An 18,320-nucleotide genomic window follows, 5' to 3' on the forward strand; every position below is an offset into this window, starting at 1 on the left:
AAGTTTCCTCTTGTGCCCGAGTAGCAGGATTCTCCCTTCCCCCCCCGAAAGATAAGCAGACAGCTCAGTGTACTTCCCAACAAAAATCTAAAAAAAAAAAAAATCAAGGCTTTTCATGCCACTGTTGAAAATGTCACCCTGGCGTTGCAATAAATCACGCAGGCTTAACGTGTGACGTGTTTACTTATTTCCTTACAGTGTGGTGCATTGCTGTATTCGGCCGCTCTTATTCGTACTCCACTGGCCGCTTGTGTAATTCTCTGGCTGACATTTTCCCTCGTTGGCTTGCTCTTCGCAGCAAATAGGCCAAGTGTCCTGGAGAGTTGCATACCATCTTTCCCACAGTCAATGTCAGGGATGCCCTTCTCTGTCACTTAAGCAGAGACTGTGGGGATCGTTACACTGCCAAGATTTTAATACAATCACAATATGCGTAAATTTAATACAATGCAGTCCAGTTATAAGCGAATAGACCAGTCACTCGCTAGCTAGCTAGATAGCAATCTCTTGTGCTTTGATTTGAATTGGAGTCGCTCAGGCTTCCTACATTTAATTGCATATAACATTCAAAATTTTGTGTAATTTTTGGGATATTTGGTGTTGGAGTCAACCCGAAATTCAATGTGATACAGTAGGATTCACTCCAATTAAGATTCAATAAAATCGGCCTAAATTGATTTGATGCAGTGCAAAGAACACTAAGATGTTATGTATTACTGTTTGGAAGATTTTTTTCCCCTAATTTTAGCCTGCCTTGCTAACAAATTAGCAGCCGGAATAAAAGACAGCATTCATCGCTCTTCACATCACGATATGGAAATTCCGGGTTGTTGATCAAAAAAGCCCAGCGATTCACAAAACATTCCCTGGAAAGAGAGGCCATAGCTTTTTTGTTGCTAGTTGGAGGGTGAAAGGAATGTCAAGAAGTTAGTCAGACGTTTCCTCAAACAAAAACGGATCACTAACTGACTCTGCTGCTGACCTGCACAGTCATGGGTTCTGCGGTAAGAAAAATAAGCAAGGCGGAGTTGTTTGGAAGACCCCGACAAAAAAAAAAAAAAAAAAAACCACACAACTGTCGGGGTGAGTTGTGCTTACTGTGAAGAGGTTTTGCGGGCGTTACAGTGGGGGGTCCGCGACAGGAAGTGACAGCAGTTTGATGAGAGCAACAGCAGGCAATTACATTTCACCACCTCAGCATGGAATTGGAGGCTGTAACCTTTTTTGTATGGACTGAGCCATCTCGGGAAAATGGTATTCTAACTTTTGTGCTTTTTCCCCCTTTATTTTGCTTCAGCTAATTCTTATGTTAGATATTGTAAAGCGTTCGAAGCAGAACATATTCAGAAAATCATGTACTCTGTAATACACTTTGCTTTATCTGTATTTTAAAGAGTCACTTTTTCAGCCACAAGTCAATGGTCGGTTTCATGTGTCAATCATGATAGCAGCTCTATCACAGTATTTGGATGAAGGAAGCAAATCAGTTTATTTCTTTATTATTTGTTATTAATATTACACTTTAATCAATACATTTAGTAATGGACCATTATTCTTAATTGAAAATTCTAATGGGTTTCCTTTATTTAAAATAAGTGACGATATAGACATTTTTCAACCTATCAAAATGATTCCCATTCCTCTCATTGTTATTTCAGAATCCTTGCCCTTTATTTCAAACAGTCAGCATTTTCTATTCATGAACCCTTACATGGTCTCTTACCACACCTAGAATAATAATGATGTAGCGGAGCATATATTTGTGCCAAAAAGCCCACCATGTGCTCGAGGTAGAAAAATGACAATAAGGGAGCCAAAGGGGTCTTGGATTCGTCTCGCATGGTGAATGATCGCCAGCCAGCGGCGGACCATTCATGTCGATATTGTTCAAAAAACGCCCAAGTGATACTCCCTACCCCTGGGTGGTCATTAATAGTGACCCCACTCCCCCCTCCCTCTCACCTACCCACCAGTAGATGGCGTGGGCGTTCCTACTGCTCCACGCCCAAAGCCGGGGGGACGCTCTCCCACTGTCTTCATAATGATGACTTACATAAGAGTGCAGTATCTCCCTCTCAGCAGGCTCTCCATAAGAAATGATGCTTTAGATCTGGCATCCTGCTTATGTCGTTCTTTTCTCTCGCTCTTCTTTGCTTCCAGAAAACTTTCTCTCCCTCCCCTGTCCCGGCTTTGATCCGAGACCTAATTAAGTAGCAAATGATGAATACAAACAGCGCATCAGTTGTAGATTGTATTAGGACGTTGTGAGGATACATCTTGTTCATAATCCGTTTATTACATGCGCGGGAAAGTTGGAAATGAGCAAGATGATGGGTTTTTTTTTGCCGTATGATGTAACTCATATTTTCAGCATGGCATTATGGCAGAAGCTGCTCTGTTTTGACCAGGAGTAAGCCTTTCTGGAGCCACAATTGTGTGATATTTAAAACATTCTAAAATTATATATCACATCAGTAATGTACATCATGTACATCTTCAAAGACTTGACACCACTCGCCATGTCTTGGGTTCTCGACATGGTAGCGGAATGGCAATTCCCTTCCGATATCTGACCCCAAGAGAAAAGATAAATTAGCTGCGGTCAAAATGTCCAGCTGCATTTTTTCTTTCTTTGTGGTACAATTTATTATGTCCAAGTTGGAACCATATTGGTTTTGCAGCATACGTGACACATTATATAACTGAGGTCAAGTGATTTGTCCGCCTTTGTTGAAATTAGTAATTTTGCCTGATGCAAAAGGCAAAGAATGATTCAAAATTTTCAATTAGAGAAATGAAGTGCTTTGCCATATGCATCTATTGGGAATTGTAAAATGTTTGGGTTGTGTGTGTATGTGTTTGTGTTTGTGTGTTTAATTTCTAGCTGCTAATTTTATGATAAATGCACTCACTGGACAGTGTTCCACTGATTTTTTGTTTGTTTTGGTTAGATTTAACAATACAAGAACAACATGTACAGTGAATGTAAATGACAAAGTCTTCTGTATTATTTATTACATGGTTTACTATATGGTTACATATTTACTATGTTAGTGCTAAAACTAGCATTGACAACTGAATTAAAATTTGAGTTTTGTTCTTTTTGGGATGGGGAGAGGGGGGACTACACATGCTATCCAATGGCCTCTAAAGAAAACTGTCAGAAGATTTGCAACGTGTGACATTCTGAACGGCACTAAACATTTGTGCCCTCCAAAGTCGTCAGATTACACGCTGTGTGAGCTCGTCGGCCTGATGCCTGCTGACACATTTAGGCCGAACAGGTCACCTTTGAGAGAGCGCGGTAGTTTTGACCTGACACACTCCAAAGCTGAGAGGATCAGCCAGAGCGCGCTACTTGAGGACGCTTTGGAATATCGTTTAGCACGATATGGACCACAAAATTCCCCCTAAACACGCCGCATAACTTTAATTTGTATGGCAAACGTCCTGTCATGTTTATCCCCCTTACACAAGAATAACTATTCCTGTAACACTTGGCACTATTCAGTGATGTTTATTGCACATTTATCACTCTGATTGTGTAAATTATTTGATAGCAGGATCTTATTCGTCCTAATGCTCCTTTATGGATAGACACTATTATAATGTTACTCTCATGTTTTAATGGGGAATCGTTTTATTGGTTATGGTTAAAAATTTGGTTTTGGTGAATTTCTTCTTTTCCCAGTACGTATGGCTTATTGGTAATCATGAGTGACTCTGGCCAAGGGTGTGGCCGCGTGACACCACATTGTAATATAAGTATTGGCATGAATAAAAGCAGATGGTAATTAAAAGAGCATAATATTGTTGGATAGCTGCTTGAAAGCGTGGGTGCAGTGGAAGGTGGCGGAGTTTGAGCGTAGTTTCATCCAAGTTCGGCAGTATTACCTCCAGCTTCCCTCATTAGTCTTTACGCTGGTCTTTGTGTGCGTGCAGCGGGAGGTTTCACTCGAACAAAGCTTCCATCAGCACGGCTCGCCTGGAAGACCTTCTCTTGCAGAAATTTTTAACTGCCCAACAGGCTAATTACTTCTCTGGCACGTGGCCTCCCCTCCATTATGACCCTACGACTTACAGAGCTGCGTCTTCTGCAAAAAAAAAAAAAAAAAAAGAAACGCAGTGAGACAACCTCCTCAGACGCAGAGTCAGCATGGATTGGTGTATTGATCACATGTGATAACACCCCCGGCTACAGTGTGAACTGACTTTTAACGTGACTAGACCTGCGGGCGTCCATTAAAAATCCATGCAGTGTGCCTTAGCCAGTGTGAACCAAGACACACTAGCACAGTAAAGGGTGGAAGCATTGTTTGACGACAAATTGACAAGTCAGGTGATACTAATGCACCCGTAAATTTACAAAATGGATGAGATATTGATATCCTGTGATAGCACATAGAGAAAATGATGCCTTAAATGCATTATACACTCTCACCAAAAAGGCCACCAACTCCAGGCTGACAGACAGACAGACAGACAGACAGACAGACAGACAGACAGACAGACAGACAGACAGACAGACAGACAGACAGACAGACAGACAGACAGACAGACAGACAGACAGACAGACAGACAATCGAACTTAGAATACGTCAAACGCGTAAACAAACCACCGAATACGAATCGTAATTCAAAGAGATGGACAGAGCCACAGTGGAAGGACGATGCCAAAAATAGAAATAAACACATGGAATCAACTTCACAAGATAGAAAGACCAAAGAAACTAAATCATAGGAATACTTTTGTACCAATGAACAAACAACCTGCCAGTACAGCTAGAGATCAAACAAACATATGAGGAACAAGCAAGATGATGGATCAAACAAGACGATGGAGGCAAGCAAAGCAATAATCCGGCATTAAGTTCAGATGCGCCTACGAACATTATGGGAAATGCCACGGGGTTAAGGTGAAATGAAAAGAGCCTTCCTCTCGAACATATGGGAAAGGACAGCACCGTTTGAACTCCTCACCTGCACTTTGCCAAACTGACGTCATTGCACAACCAGTTTTGTCCCTAGCGTTTTTCTCTTTGTCTTTTTGTCTCTCTCACCCAGTCATACATTTAGAATATTTCACGTTTACAGCATTTTTTTCTGTAAGGCTAGTTATGTCAGTCTCAGACTTATTCAAGCTCTTTTTGTATATTCACATTGCTACTTGTCAGTAAGATTTTTTTTCAGTGATCTACCAGATCCGTACAAGTATTGGATTCCTGTACACCTTGGTATCGGGAGAAATGCTCTCTTGACAAACCGTTAAATATCGAATGACTTAATGAAAGCCATGCTGAGAAAGTTGAAATATTGTATTAAAACTGTGGGGGGGAAATGTCTGCAACCACTTAGTGCAAATAATTCAGATATCTATTAAGGTTAAACTACACTGCTTGTAATCATGGGAACTTTTGTTGGTAATTAGCTCCCTGGGAGAGTTGTTGTGTTCTTTTCAGACAACAAAATTGAGTAATAACAAATCTCAAGCTGCAAAGGTCAATTTATGTCATTTTATTCCTTCGAATGGAATATGCCTTTATTAGTCGTTTCTAGAATGAATTAATGCTTACTTGCTTACTATGACAAACAGGTTTTAAATTAACAAGCCTTTTTCAACACGGCGCCCTCTGTTGGATTTTCTGTGCTACTGCCTCACTTCCTCCCAATGCAGAATCACAATTGGCACCAGGGTCTTCCACATCCATGTATAAAATCTTTCTCCTCTGCGCAGAGGAGCAGAAAGCAAGCTCAGACGTGACACGCATGCAGTGGAAGTTTGCAACTGAGAACATTGTGAATTATTGAAAAGCAAACAAGACCTCGGCAAGGGGCCGGGATAACCGTTCATTTAGGTAATGCATGCCGAGGGCACTGTCAAATTCCCCCTGAAAAGCAGCCACGACGCCACCAAAGGAATTGAAATAGGAAAAAGCACATTGCGGCATATTCGTGTACTCATTCATCGTGAGTGCTTGCCAAGGACTTTTTGATTCGCTTGCATCCTATTAAAACAAAACAATGGCAGATTTTTTTTTCACTTGAATTACATTACGCTGGGATAATCTCATTACAAGGCAGTGTGAAGTTATGTGCCATACACTCATTTTTTTCTTCTTCTCCAAAGACTTGCACTCACTTGAAATAGAAAATCTTGATGTTTTTGAAATAGACTGAAAAAAATCTTTTGTATCATACCTCCACAACTCTGTCACTAAATTGTCAGGTGCATGACCTTCACCCCGTCATTTATTTATTTATTTATTTGCAGTTAAGATGAAGCCCTATGAATTCTACCTAGCAACAAGTGGCAGGAGATACGCGCTATGTGGCCAGAAACAAGAACATGAATAATTCAGTTGTGACATGGCCCAGAATCAAAAACATGAAAACAATTTTTACTCTGTTACTTTGGACTTTCCTTTTGAAAAGTTGGTACAAACGTCTGCCAGTCATTTATCTTCAATTCTCACAATATTAGACTATCGCTAACTACCAGAAGACTGGATGTTTGTATATTCTCTGAGAAAGGGCCGTTGAGTCGTTTTCAGCCAGATGTGAAAGACTGTCTTCTCCAAAACTCAAACGCAGCCTAATCTAAAAAACACCACATTGATAACTTTTTATGTGTGGCTCCAGAGTCTTAAGTAGTTTTGAGTGGTAAGTGCGCAAGGTTGCAGATAGATGGAAAGTCGCAGAGCCCGGAGAAAAGGTCACAGCGACACAACGGCCTAGCTCAAGTCCTCTATCTACTCGCGTGCCAAATAGGTCTAATCTAACACTTGTATTGACATTTAGACTAAGTGCCATTTAGTTTTATGCCTGTCGCCTCGGAAGACTAACTCGCAAAGTCGCTTTATGTGGCTTCCGGCGCAAATTGGCAAGCGCGAGCGCCGTCATTTCCTCTCATAATACACAAGTCAGCTCGCATGTTCCGAGTGTCACCAAAGTAAATCCACTCATTAGGCTTTGCAGTCTTATCAGTTGTTTATGGGATCACAAGAAGTCCAACTTTGTCGACGCATGATTCGCCTTCTGGCGCTCTCCCGTCTTTTATCTGAGGTCTGGTATCTTTGTATCTTGTGTAAAGCTTCCTGTCATCAAGGAGCCTCTTTCTCATCTCCATCCGCCGGGGTTGTAAGTGTCTCCCATTAAGGCGTTGCTTGTGTGGAATAGGAGAGGGGAGAAAAAAGGAAAAAATCCAACCGGCAGCCTCTGACTGATCTTATCGAGGTCATCCTCTGGATAGCAGCGAGGAAAATAAAACAGATAAGCCATCTTCTATAACTTAATTAGCTTTTTATCACACAATGCAATTACAAAATTGTCAAGCTATTGGGTGTCGGGAGACTGCCGCCAACACTTTGACAGAGAGAACAATCACAAAGTGGTCAATGCCACTCAGAGAGTGATGCTTGCTCCAGCCAAGGAGGGCTGTAAAGTTTGCACTAAAAGGCGATGCCGTGGGGAGCAATGTGTTTATTTAGCATCCTTTGAGCAAAGCTACCTCAATGCAGAACACACATTTCAAGGGCCGGAGACACAGCAATGATGCCGATAAGGGAGATTAATGGTGTTGTCCGAGCCAGTCGCACGTGCGCCCAGAATGGGTCCGCTATCAAAAAAGCATCGCGGCGGCCGAGTGAGGCGAAAGGACGAGATGTCACATGAATAAATAAAATAACAACAGGACAGCCCGTTCTCACACATTCTGGTCAATGCGCAAAAATGACATTAACAAGCGAAAACACGGGCAAATCTATAAATAAATCATAAGGTTAAGAAGGTTTTTACAGAAATGACAAAAAAACGGATGTGTTGTGTGCTGCAAAATTTGCATGGTTATTGCATTGCAGTTGAGCGGCCATGGTTTGTTTGAGTGCGTATGAGTGAGGGTCCATGATCACCTTTGTAATCTTGACGTAGTGCTGCACAATCACGCTCAAGTCTGAATGTTTTTGCCACCCGCAAACATTCATCAGCTTTCGTGTCATCTTCAGACACTGTTCGACACACCACCAGTCACAAAAAAGAACGACGTTAGTCCCTTGGTCACAAAAAGATATCAATACCAACTAAGAGTCTTCAATTGGAATCAGGCAGGGTGAATGTTGCGTGAAAAGGTGAATGAGAGTCGGTAGTGCTGCTTGTTCCTGTCACGTTTTAAGTTTAAAGCGAGCCGTATCCAAGACATCAATCAATGGGCCATCCGCTGAAAGGCCTTGATTAACCCGATGCATAATTCATCGTCAGCGTATGACGATCTCAGCATGTGATGGAGCGGCGGTTTTGATTTAAAGCTACGGCCAATCTTTGAGTGCACCCTAAGAAGGAGCATGTTGGAAATGAAAGCGCCTCCCCCTCTTTTTTTTGGTGTAATCTGCAAGGCATTTATCAGCAGGATTGCTCTAATGGGGATGTCACGGGGGGGGGGGGCTGGGGGCACGGAGGGAGGTGGGGTCTTGGGCGTCTCCCTCGGGCTTCAGAGGAGGTGCCGTGATGGAGATGGAGAGCCGTGTAAAGATTAGCCATATCTCCAAAACGAGACCTCCAGTCATATTAGCGACTTGGAATTGCGCTCCTTAATCTATATGCTATTCATCATGTTGCAATGATGTCAGCCAGCGAGGCTAACGTTAGCGTTACACTGGAACCGAGCAAGGATCACCTGATAAACGATGGAGGAAGTGTGTTGAAAACTGATCGTTCTTAAACTTAATTAAATTCCACCTGTGGTAAATTCAGTTGGTTGGCCAAGACTTGGAAAGGGGCATGCTATTCTTTATCATGAAAGTGTTCTTAGACCCGCAAAACGCTTTCACACATTCAATCTTTTCATGTTCACGGAACGTAGCATGAAGCTGATAACTTGCCTCAACCTTGTTTTGTCCATCAAAATTTAGAATTATTTGACTTCAGAATTTTCACTTCATTGTTTATTAATGTATAAAATGACAAACAACTGGTTTCAATGCTCAAAGCGATTGGAATCATATGAAATAGCGTCTGATTCATTCTTGGACGAGATGATTCAACTTTCGATGAATTCATTCAGTTTTTGGTACTTCTTGATGCAAAAAGCAATCGGCCCTTTAAACCTGACTAAAACAGCTGAACATCCCATTTTCCGCTTGACTGGGCCGGCTCTAATGATCTCTTGATAATGGCTTTGACTGGAATCTCAGTGCCGTGACCAGGCCTACTCTGCCTTTCTGTGTTGAGACTTTTGGGTTAAGTGAAAAATGTTGATTCATCTTACCGAATTTATGCTTTACAGGCTCGTGCTCTTTTTTTTTGTCTCTGTGAAGAGCATATCCTCAGCAAAGCATGGAAGGGCTTCATTGAGTAATATTATTTTAAAAAAGTTGAAAAGAATGTGTTGCTTGGTTGATTTTAAAAACAACAACAAAAAGAATGTCTAATGTGTAATGAACCGGATTCATTGCTGCGTGTGGAGAATTAATCAGTAGTATGAATTTATTTGTTGATATTTGTTCCATGAACATCTTGTCACTCACGTTTCGTATACTTCAGGGGTTTTCAAGGACTCCTTACAGGAGAGATAGCCTCTCCCCCATCCCCCTCTTAATCCGAATACCCATTAAACATACCGGTAATTACTATTTGTCAGTCTAAATACCATAGGAATTAAAAAGTTGTTGGGGTAAATAATTATTCATATCCGTCTTACCCCACCACCACTTCTGTATATTGTCGTCCTGGACTCGCCCTGTAACCATGACAACACAGTACTCAGCATTATATTCGTTGTCATATTCTGGAACGCTGTCCTTAAATTAAGTTTACTGAAGGAAGTAGTGATTTGAAGCCAGCAGTGGCGGCGGCCCCCGTGGTCCGTGACATTGCTGGCAATGTTTAATTAAACCGCATCTACTCTTGATGGTGCAAGTTGCGAGTCACGAGCCCCCCGAGGATCGGCGAAGGGCTGAGTGAAGCACATTCATGTTGTTCCCGAGATTGTTTTCTGCCGTTAAAGGAGCAGTATGACCCGAAGACGTTAAGGGAAAGGGAGCACGTGTCGCCGTGGAGGATTATATCGGACGGAATATTGTCGACGTTGACACACTAGAAATTAGAGTCTTAGCTTTTCCGTGGCACTCTCTCTCTCTCGCTCTCTCTCTCTCGCTCTCTCGCTCTCTCTCTCGCTCTCAAATTGCAAATGACTTTTTTGTCTAGAACAAATCCTTGCTCTCAGTCTGAGTGGATGCGAATCAGATTTGTTCAGCCCTCATGCCATAGTTTCGCCTTCCATACGATTGCACCTCTTCCAATCAATTTATACAATGAAACTTGATTCGTAATTATAATTTTCATAATAAACCCTCATACTTCTAGGGCTGGGCTATTTCAACTACATGGAATCAAATGCCAAACGTACATTCGATGCTGTAGATAAATATGACATGTTTTGTTGGGCTTCAAAAACACTGCCTGTATAAAATATAAATTACTTTGCCCTAAAATGAAAACAGTCATACATAAAAAGTTTGTATGATTAGTTATGTACAAAGTGTTTTTGATATACGACCATGCAAAAAAACTAATATGAATGAGGGATTTGTTTTACACACTAACTTTTTAATTATTTGCAAGTCTCATATCCTGGTTTACCCTAAAAAAATAATAATGACAGTAATATACGATGAAGCCATAAAGATGTCCCTTGATCCAATTTTATGACCAATAAGTCACTGCTTGATTACTTTCTTTCAACAACACACACATACACACACACAAACAGGGTGTAAAGTGTTATGTCTGCAGGAAGCAAAAATAATATATATAATCACTTTCATTCCCCGAAGGACCCACATTTCCGCATTTTCATGAATTATCGTTAAATATTTCAGCTAGCACTCTATCTGTGGAATATTCAAGGCTCGGCACCCGAGAGGCCACGTTGGTATAACGTGAGTGCTTGTAAAACACGCATATGTACCTTAATAGCAGTCGCTGTTACTTTCAAAAATATGAACTATGACATTCATTAGTCGTATCAAAAACTTTATCCGTCCATCCATTTGCTGTACAACTTGTCCTCATTGGGTTCACGAATGAGCTGGAGTCTATCCCAGCCGATTTTGGGCGAAAGGCGGGGTTGAACCCTCGGCTGGTCGTCGGCCAAATGTACATAGAAGACTCATTGATGTGATTGTTATCGCCACTGGTGTCTGCTTAATGCCAAAGTAGTCACTCAAACAGCCTTGTTTTTTAGCTTTATGGACCCGCGGCATCACAATCAGTGTAAATATCATCGGTGAGTGTAGCCGCTTGACATTTTCAGTTATGCTCGGCTTTCCATATCATTGAGGCTAATGCGGCTATTGAATGCGCAATGTGATGCCCATTCCTGGGATTAATCTGTTCGTTTGAAGGAAAAAAAAAAACTTTTTAATTCTTTTTAACCGACAAGCCACTTAAAGAATGAATTTGCCTTGGGATGTTTGTGTCGACAGGGTCTTTGCTTAAGCTTCGAAGATGGCAATAATATTTAGCGACGTGATGATAATCTGTGTGAAAAAAGTCAACAGTGCAGATTTGTGAGACATTTAGAGCAAATCACCGGCAGCGAACATAAAAAGGAGCAGCTTATTGACTGCTTGAGATACGATTGTATTGATTGAGAGTGACACTTTGCAATCCTGAGAGTCACGGATACTCATCAGTGATGAATGACCTGCTTAACTACTGTATTCCAAAAGGTATCATTTGCAAACTCGACCTCTACCAAAATCTTTACAAACGAGGGGAAACAATCACGGCGGGCCATATTTGTTTGTTTTACAGTGAGCCACTTCCTGTGCTGAGCTTAGATTTTGCGTGGCGGTAAAGAAACGGTTCTATAAAAAATAAAACAGGGAACAACAGGAACTGCTCAATTTACCACAATAGCAGCGTTTTGAGGTTACGAATGACACACAAACAACTAGCTTGTGCAGCACCATCAGAATGACAGGAACGTGCGGTCATGGCAGGCAAGTGAAGCAGTGTCGTCCCCTGGTGGCTCGTCCCTGCATATGAAGAGTAAAAAAACAAAAATTTGAAAATTCTCATAGACATAGAAACCACTTGCGCAATCCTCAGTTTTTTTGTAGACAGAGGATGGCTACCATGCAACTTGACTGCCAATGACTCCCAACTTCCTCCAAAATATCACTCATGAGCTTTTGTTTCGTCATAAAAATGATGACTTCATGCTTGCTTTGTTAAACGGTGAGTTATCTTTGAATGGCATTTTTTTTTTCACACCAATAAATTTTCCTCGAGGGCAAAAAAGATACAGTATTTTCTGACCAACGACTTTACAATAGCTCAGAGGACAGCGCTCTGAAGGATTCCGACTGGATTCTATGATTTATTCACCATTGTGAGGAAACGGGATATTTTTTTTCACCCCGCCGTGTTAGACAATGAGATGAATGGTTGCATTAAAAGATAAAAGTTTGAGCGCAAGAATAGAATACAAAAGAGAACACAAGCTTAGTTCCGCAGATCTGAACTATAATTCATTTCATTAGGCTGTCAGGAATGAGTTGAGCCAGGGCGACCAAATGCAGCTTGAACCAGGATTTATTGCAGGGAAAAGGAGTTGGAAGGGAGGCAGGTGGGGAACGAACGACACAGACGGGAGGAAGACTCACGGCCAGCAAAACAGACAGACTGACCGACATGAAGTCCCCTTGGACAAGATTAAAATTCTGACCGTGAGCCTTCAGACAGACCGAGGGAAAACCAGATGACACGAACAGGAACACTGGGCACGAACAGGAATGGACACAACAGTAGACACCGACAGGGAAAAACACACGGGCAGGGCTTAAATACACAGGGTAACAAGAGGAAGCAGGTGACAGACATTACGGTAACGAAAGGGGTGTGGCTGAGCGAAGTGGCACGGGCGTGACAGTACCCCCCCCACAAGGGACGGCTCCCGACGTTCCAAAAAAGAAAAAAAACCCAAGACTGTCCAACATGGGCCGGGAGGAAATGGGGAGGTGGCCGCACGTCACACACCGCCGAAGGCCGACTGGGTGACGGCCGCTGGATCCACGCCGCCGGAACTGGTGGCGGCCGCAGCATCCGCGCCGTCGGTACTGGATCGGGGGGCGGCCGTGTGTCATGCGCCGTTGAAGCCGACTGGGTGACGGCCGCTGGATCTGCGCCGCCGGAACTGGTGGCGGCCACAGCATCCGCGCCGTCGGGACTGGATCGGGGGGCGGCCGTGCGTCATGCACCGTTGAAGGCCGACGGTGACAGCCGCTGGATCCGCGCCGCCGGAACAAGTGGCGGCTGCTGGATTCGCGCCGTCGGATCTGTTTTTGGGGGGGGCAACCGTGCATCTTGCGTCGCTTGAACTCATCTCCTTGGCGACCATGCAGCAGTTGCGGGAGCCGGCAAAGGGTTGGTCCAAGCGCTGGTCGCTGTGATGGTCGGTGTCTTCTGTCAGGAATGAGTTGAGCCAGGGCGACCAAATGCAGCTTGAACCAGGATTTATTGCAGGGAAAAGGAGTTGGAAGGGAGGCAGGTGGGGAACGAACGACACAGACGGGAGGAAGACTCACGGCCAGCAAAACAGACAGACTGACCGACATGAAGTCCCCTTGGACAAGATTAAAATTCTGACCGTGAGCCTTCAGACAGACCGAGGGAAAACCAGATGACACGAACAGGAACACTGGGCACGAACAGGAATGGACACAACAGTAGACACCGACAGGGAAAAACACACGGGCAGGGCTTAAATACACAGGGTAACAAGAGGAAGCAGGTGACAGACATTACGGTAACGAAAGGGGTGTGGCTGAGCGAAGTGGCACGGGCGTGACATAGGCAAGCACTGACCTGCGGTAGCATTCTCTCTCTTTCACTCTTTCGCCATTGTGGCAAAAGATTGTGGGAATTTTCTCGACGGGATCCCAGACTGTCACACAGTGCAGGAAATGGATCAAAGGTGGGGAAACAAGCCGGCCCATTTCAAGTACGGCCGGTCATTGTTACGTCGTGCGTCACTTGGTGTTTTTTTTGTCCCCGTCCTCCCCAAAATACTTTGGCGGTGCAATTAGAGCGGGAAAATAAAAAATGATGCAAGTTTCAGCAATGCTCCTTTGGCTTATTGAAAGCTTTTGAAGAGGATAATTTTTTTAAAAAAAACTTTGAATCAGTTGTGAGATCTTTTTCATCTCTGACTCAACATTGTGTCAAATCGTGTCTTCATTTGGCAGTCATGTAAGTGACGTGCTCGCTCACTCGCGTCTTTTCTCGCACGACTGCCAGTTTTTTCTTGAAAACGACCCGTATCTCGTCTACTTCACCTCCGTAATTCCGAAACACTGCAGATTTAATTAAATGAAAGATGAAGTCACAGATGAGAGGAAGCGAGGCCATTTTACTTGGCATCATCATTACGTTGTCACTGTGTTGCATTGCGATAATCATCGTTAGAAGATTCACTTATCTTTTCCTCGCTTCACGCAGATTAGCAACATTGACTGCTTGATCACCAGCATCCTCATCAACGCTGATTGGTGTGAAATATAACTCATGTATGACAGATTCATTTCAAGTCTGTAAAATCAGTAACCCTCTATTCAACCTGCTCAGAAACTTTATTTTCAGAAATAGTCAGCTAACAAATACTTGGTTGTTAAATTTCACACTCAGTGGGTTGGCCAGCACTCTGACTTTCTATAGAAGCAATTAAAAAGTCAATTTTCTATAATGTGTCCCCTTTTAAAACTTTGCTTGGACGGTTAATTGACGGTCAATTGTGTTTATGATGGTAAGAGTTGTGGAACAAATGATTCCAGATATGCTTGATCCCAATAAGAGATTTCACTTGTAAAGTTAATGGAATGCATTGTGGTGAAACTTTTTTGTAATGGGGAAAGTAGACTGAGTCTATCAATTACATCACCATCGCTGCGTTGTAATATTATTGTCATTATTGGCTAAGTATTAACGTGATCATTCCAAATTTTGCAAACCCAAACAAACTTTGTAGCGCTCTCGGTTTGTATACCTTCCTGTTTAGTTGCATTACAGAGCAGCGCATTAAACAAATGGCTGTGTGCCCCACGCCATCAATATGCCTGTATTGATCTTGACAGTAACTCTGTGCCTTTGAGGCGGTGCCGTCACCTTGAGTCATGCCTGGAGATGGGCCAGGCTACTTGTAGCCAATTTACGTCACACTAACAGCACACAGTGTTTTCTTAATAGGATTGTCACAGCGCTCCAATAGGGTCCGTAGAAACACTCTGCTTTGCCGAACTGCTTATTATTCTTAGAAAGTAGCTCCTAATGTCTTCACTTATCAGCAGTAAAGTAGAAGCCACAGCACGGCAAGCCAAACATGCTCATTAGTTTCCCTGTTTGTCTGCGACACACTTCCACTCCAAAACCAACGACGGCCATATGACGCAATGAAAAATTTAGTCCCTTTGAGCGAGAGGGCAAATAAATTTGAAAAATTTCACAAACTAGGTCATCCGCAATCCTCATATGTTCTTTTGTTCCTGCACCAAGACGTGGTTAAACCGACTTGATCACTTTAGATCGTTTTTATAAAGCAGGTCCAACATGATGTCGCCGTAGAATGCAGAGAAGAAAATGGCGTCAGCTTGAGATAGAATCATAAAAGTGCCTAGGACACATCTGCTCTTATCGCAAGATTTCTCAGCGTATAAGGAAATTTTGCTGTATATGGTGGATAGACGGGGAGACAAGAGTAAACACAATAGTTTGCTTTTCAATCTGCTTTTGTTTTAGTTTGTATCCAGCTCATTGTTTATTTATAAGACCCTGAAAATTCTGTTTAGAAATGCTATTTCTATCTATCGGCAGAACCCAAACTGCACATTTCCCAAGTAGACAAAAACTGCATTGGGCATCCATCGGGCCGCACTTCACCACCAATATGATGAATTACACAAATCGTGTCCCGATTGCTGCATGAGTCTCAACCAGGTGACACAATTATCTGCCTCCCCCATTGTTCCCCATCTAATCATCAAAATTCAGCGTTCATTCACCCTCTTATTCACAACAGGATACACTGCAAAAATATAAATGACTAACGACATCAACGCTGTCACAACGGAATCGGGCACCTGATACAATTTGTTCAACACAAAATTCAATTCATTTGCATGCTCACAGCGCACCCTGTCTTGTTGTTTTATCTCATATTCGGAGCGTCGTGTGTAGATCCATATAGCGAAGCAATAAAAAGCAGCGCTCCGTAAATGACATGTCTAAACCCCCCCAAGATCTTGCCATCCCATTCTTCCTACCTTGTTGTAATGCTGACATTTGTAGCTACAGGAACAACTCCTTTTCTGCAAAGGCCTTTGGGACTCGTGCACTCCCAAGAGCCATCAAAACATATTATATCACTGTTAAATATATGATGAAGCACCGCAGAATTTGCTTCATGGGCCAGCAATTCTCAAGCCCAAGTCATGACCTCATTATGAAACAATATGAACCTGTCCACAACTAAAACAAATGGCGAGTGTATTACCTCAGCCACCTTTGGTAACCAGGCATCGACTTTTCTTCTGTAACATCTCTTTTTGAGAGCTAAACGTTATTAGTCCGCATGCTGCCTGTGGCGATTGGTTAGTTTAAATGTTAGTCGTTAATGTCAGAACCTCTGATTGGTCGGTTCGGTCACCCAGTCTTTTCTGCAGTCAATACTTATTCGACATGTCAATCAAAGTAGGCAAAACCACAAATGGGCCTCGTCTGTCTTCTCGTTTGCTTTCTTTGGATTATTCCATCCAGGCAGTTTTGCCGATTGGTAGCTTTTGCCACCCAATTTTCCATTCAGTCATTAATTTACAAGTCCGTCATCTGTTTTTGTGTCACATAGTCTTCCTTTAGATTCTGGTTGGTCTGCATGTCATTCACAAACACTCTGAAATAGGCAGTTCTGTCTTTGCTATTGGCTGGTCTACATGTCCATCATTACTGCATATATTACTGACCGTCATCAAAAAACATGTCAGTCGTTACCGACAATCTGACTAATTGGTTGGGAGTGTCACATAGCCTTCCTACAGTCGTAGCTTAGTTTATACATGGTAGTTGTTAGAGTGGTACTCACTCTAACTTATTTTTGCAAGAACCACACGGGAGACAGTATGCCCTTTTTAAGCACTTGCAAGTGGAGAGTCATTCGTCACTGTGCGTACAGCGATGATCGAATGAGGTCTGACTTTGGATTCTTGCAAGAGGGTATTTATTGAGAGAAAGCAGGGTGGGGGTGACATTGGACATGTTTGGTGGTTACCTCAGCAACTGGTTAATCAGTGCGGAGGGTCCCAGCTCATTGTTTTACAAGGTCGTGGAAACAGAAACTAGTGGAGCATTTTAGATGACTAACTAAGCAAGAATGTTTCCACACCATTTGGAAAGTTTCAACAACTGAATGGTTAAACTTTTCAGAATCAAGGAAAGGTAAAAGGTTTAAACAAAGTTAATAATTCTAGTCTACATTCCAACATAATCATACGATCAAAATAATCTGTAAACCCCAACAGCAGTCATTGATTGAAGCACCACTTATTGGCTCGGTTCCGTCTCTCATTCTTTCAGCCGTCAGCACCATTTTCCCATTTCCTCCAAATACAGTTTTACGGCCATTTATTGGCCAAAAGGCATTTCCTAGAAGTAGAGTCACTAAGCGTGGTATGTTTTTAGCAACTGACATTTTATCGTAGTCTGTGGATAAACTTAGCCTCCAGGTAGTTGTTGTTTAGGTTATTAAAAACATTCACGGAGAGTTTTTTTATCACCTCTTTTTGACAACATGTTTTCAAAGAGTTTAGCGTTGCAATTTCTGTATGGAAAGTAGGGAGCGATGCTCGGTTTTCATCTACTAGCCTAGAGCAGGGTTTCCCAAAGTCCCAGAGTTTGGGAACCCTGGCCTAGCTTCAAAAGTGCTGTCCATTTTGATGAAGGGCTACAAGATGAGAGGGCCAACCTATCAGATAAACATTAATCTAAAGGACAGAGCACTTTTAAGACTCCAGCCACTCGGACATGATGTGTAAAGGGAACCGAGATTTATATTTTCCACTATCGAGTGACGCTTGGATTTATGTCACAAGGAAACATCATTCACTTGGCACATAATCAGTTTTGTCGTCCGTTGACACGTCCTCTCTGACATCGTCACGACACGAAAAAACGGAAGCTCTTCACTCCGCTACTTCATAAACACTGCGGAAAGGGAGAATGAGAGTATCTTGTGCGGGAGAGCTTGATTCCGCCCGTCTGTATTAAAATAATCAATC

General features: G+C 42.6%; 1 long non-coding RNA gene across 1 annotated transcript; it reads right to left on the reverse strand.

Moving 5' to 3' along the window:
• Window positions 1-2,949: 2,949 nt before the first annotated feature.
• Window positions 2,950-13,990, reverse strand: LOC125966856 (uncharacterized). Its single transcript, XR_007480551.2, has 3 exons — window positions 13,864-13,990; window positions 11,906-12,032; window positions 2,950-4,094 (listed from the first exon to the last, which is right to left on the reverse strand). It is a non-coding gene; the product is annotated as an uncharacterized lncRNA (long non-coding RNA).
• Between the last annotated feature and the right edge of the window lie 4,330 nt (window positions 13,991-18,320).

The sequence above is a fragment of the Syngnathus scovelli genome, chromosome 4 (genome assembly GCF_024217435.2).
Source record: "Syngnathus scovelli strain Florida chromosome 4, RoL_Ssco_1.2, whole genome shotgun sequence".
Lineage (NCBI taxonomy): Eukaryota > Metazoa > Chordata > Actinopteri > Syngnathiformes > Syngnathidae > Syngnathus > Syngnathus scovelli.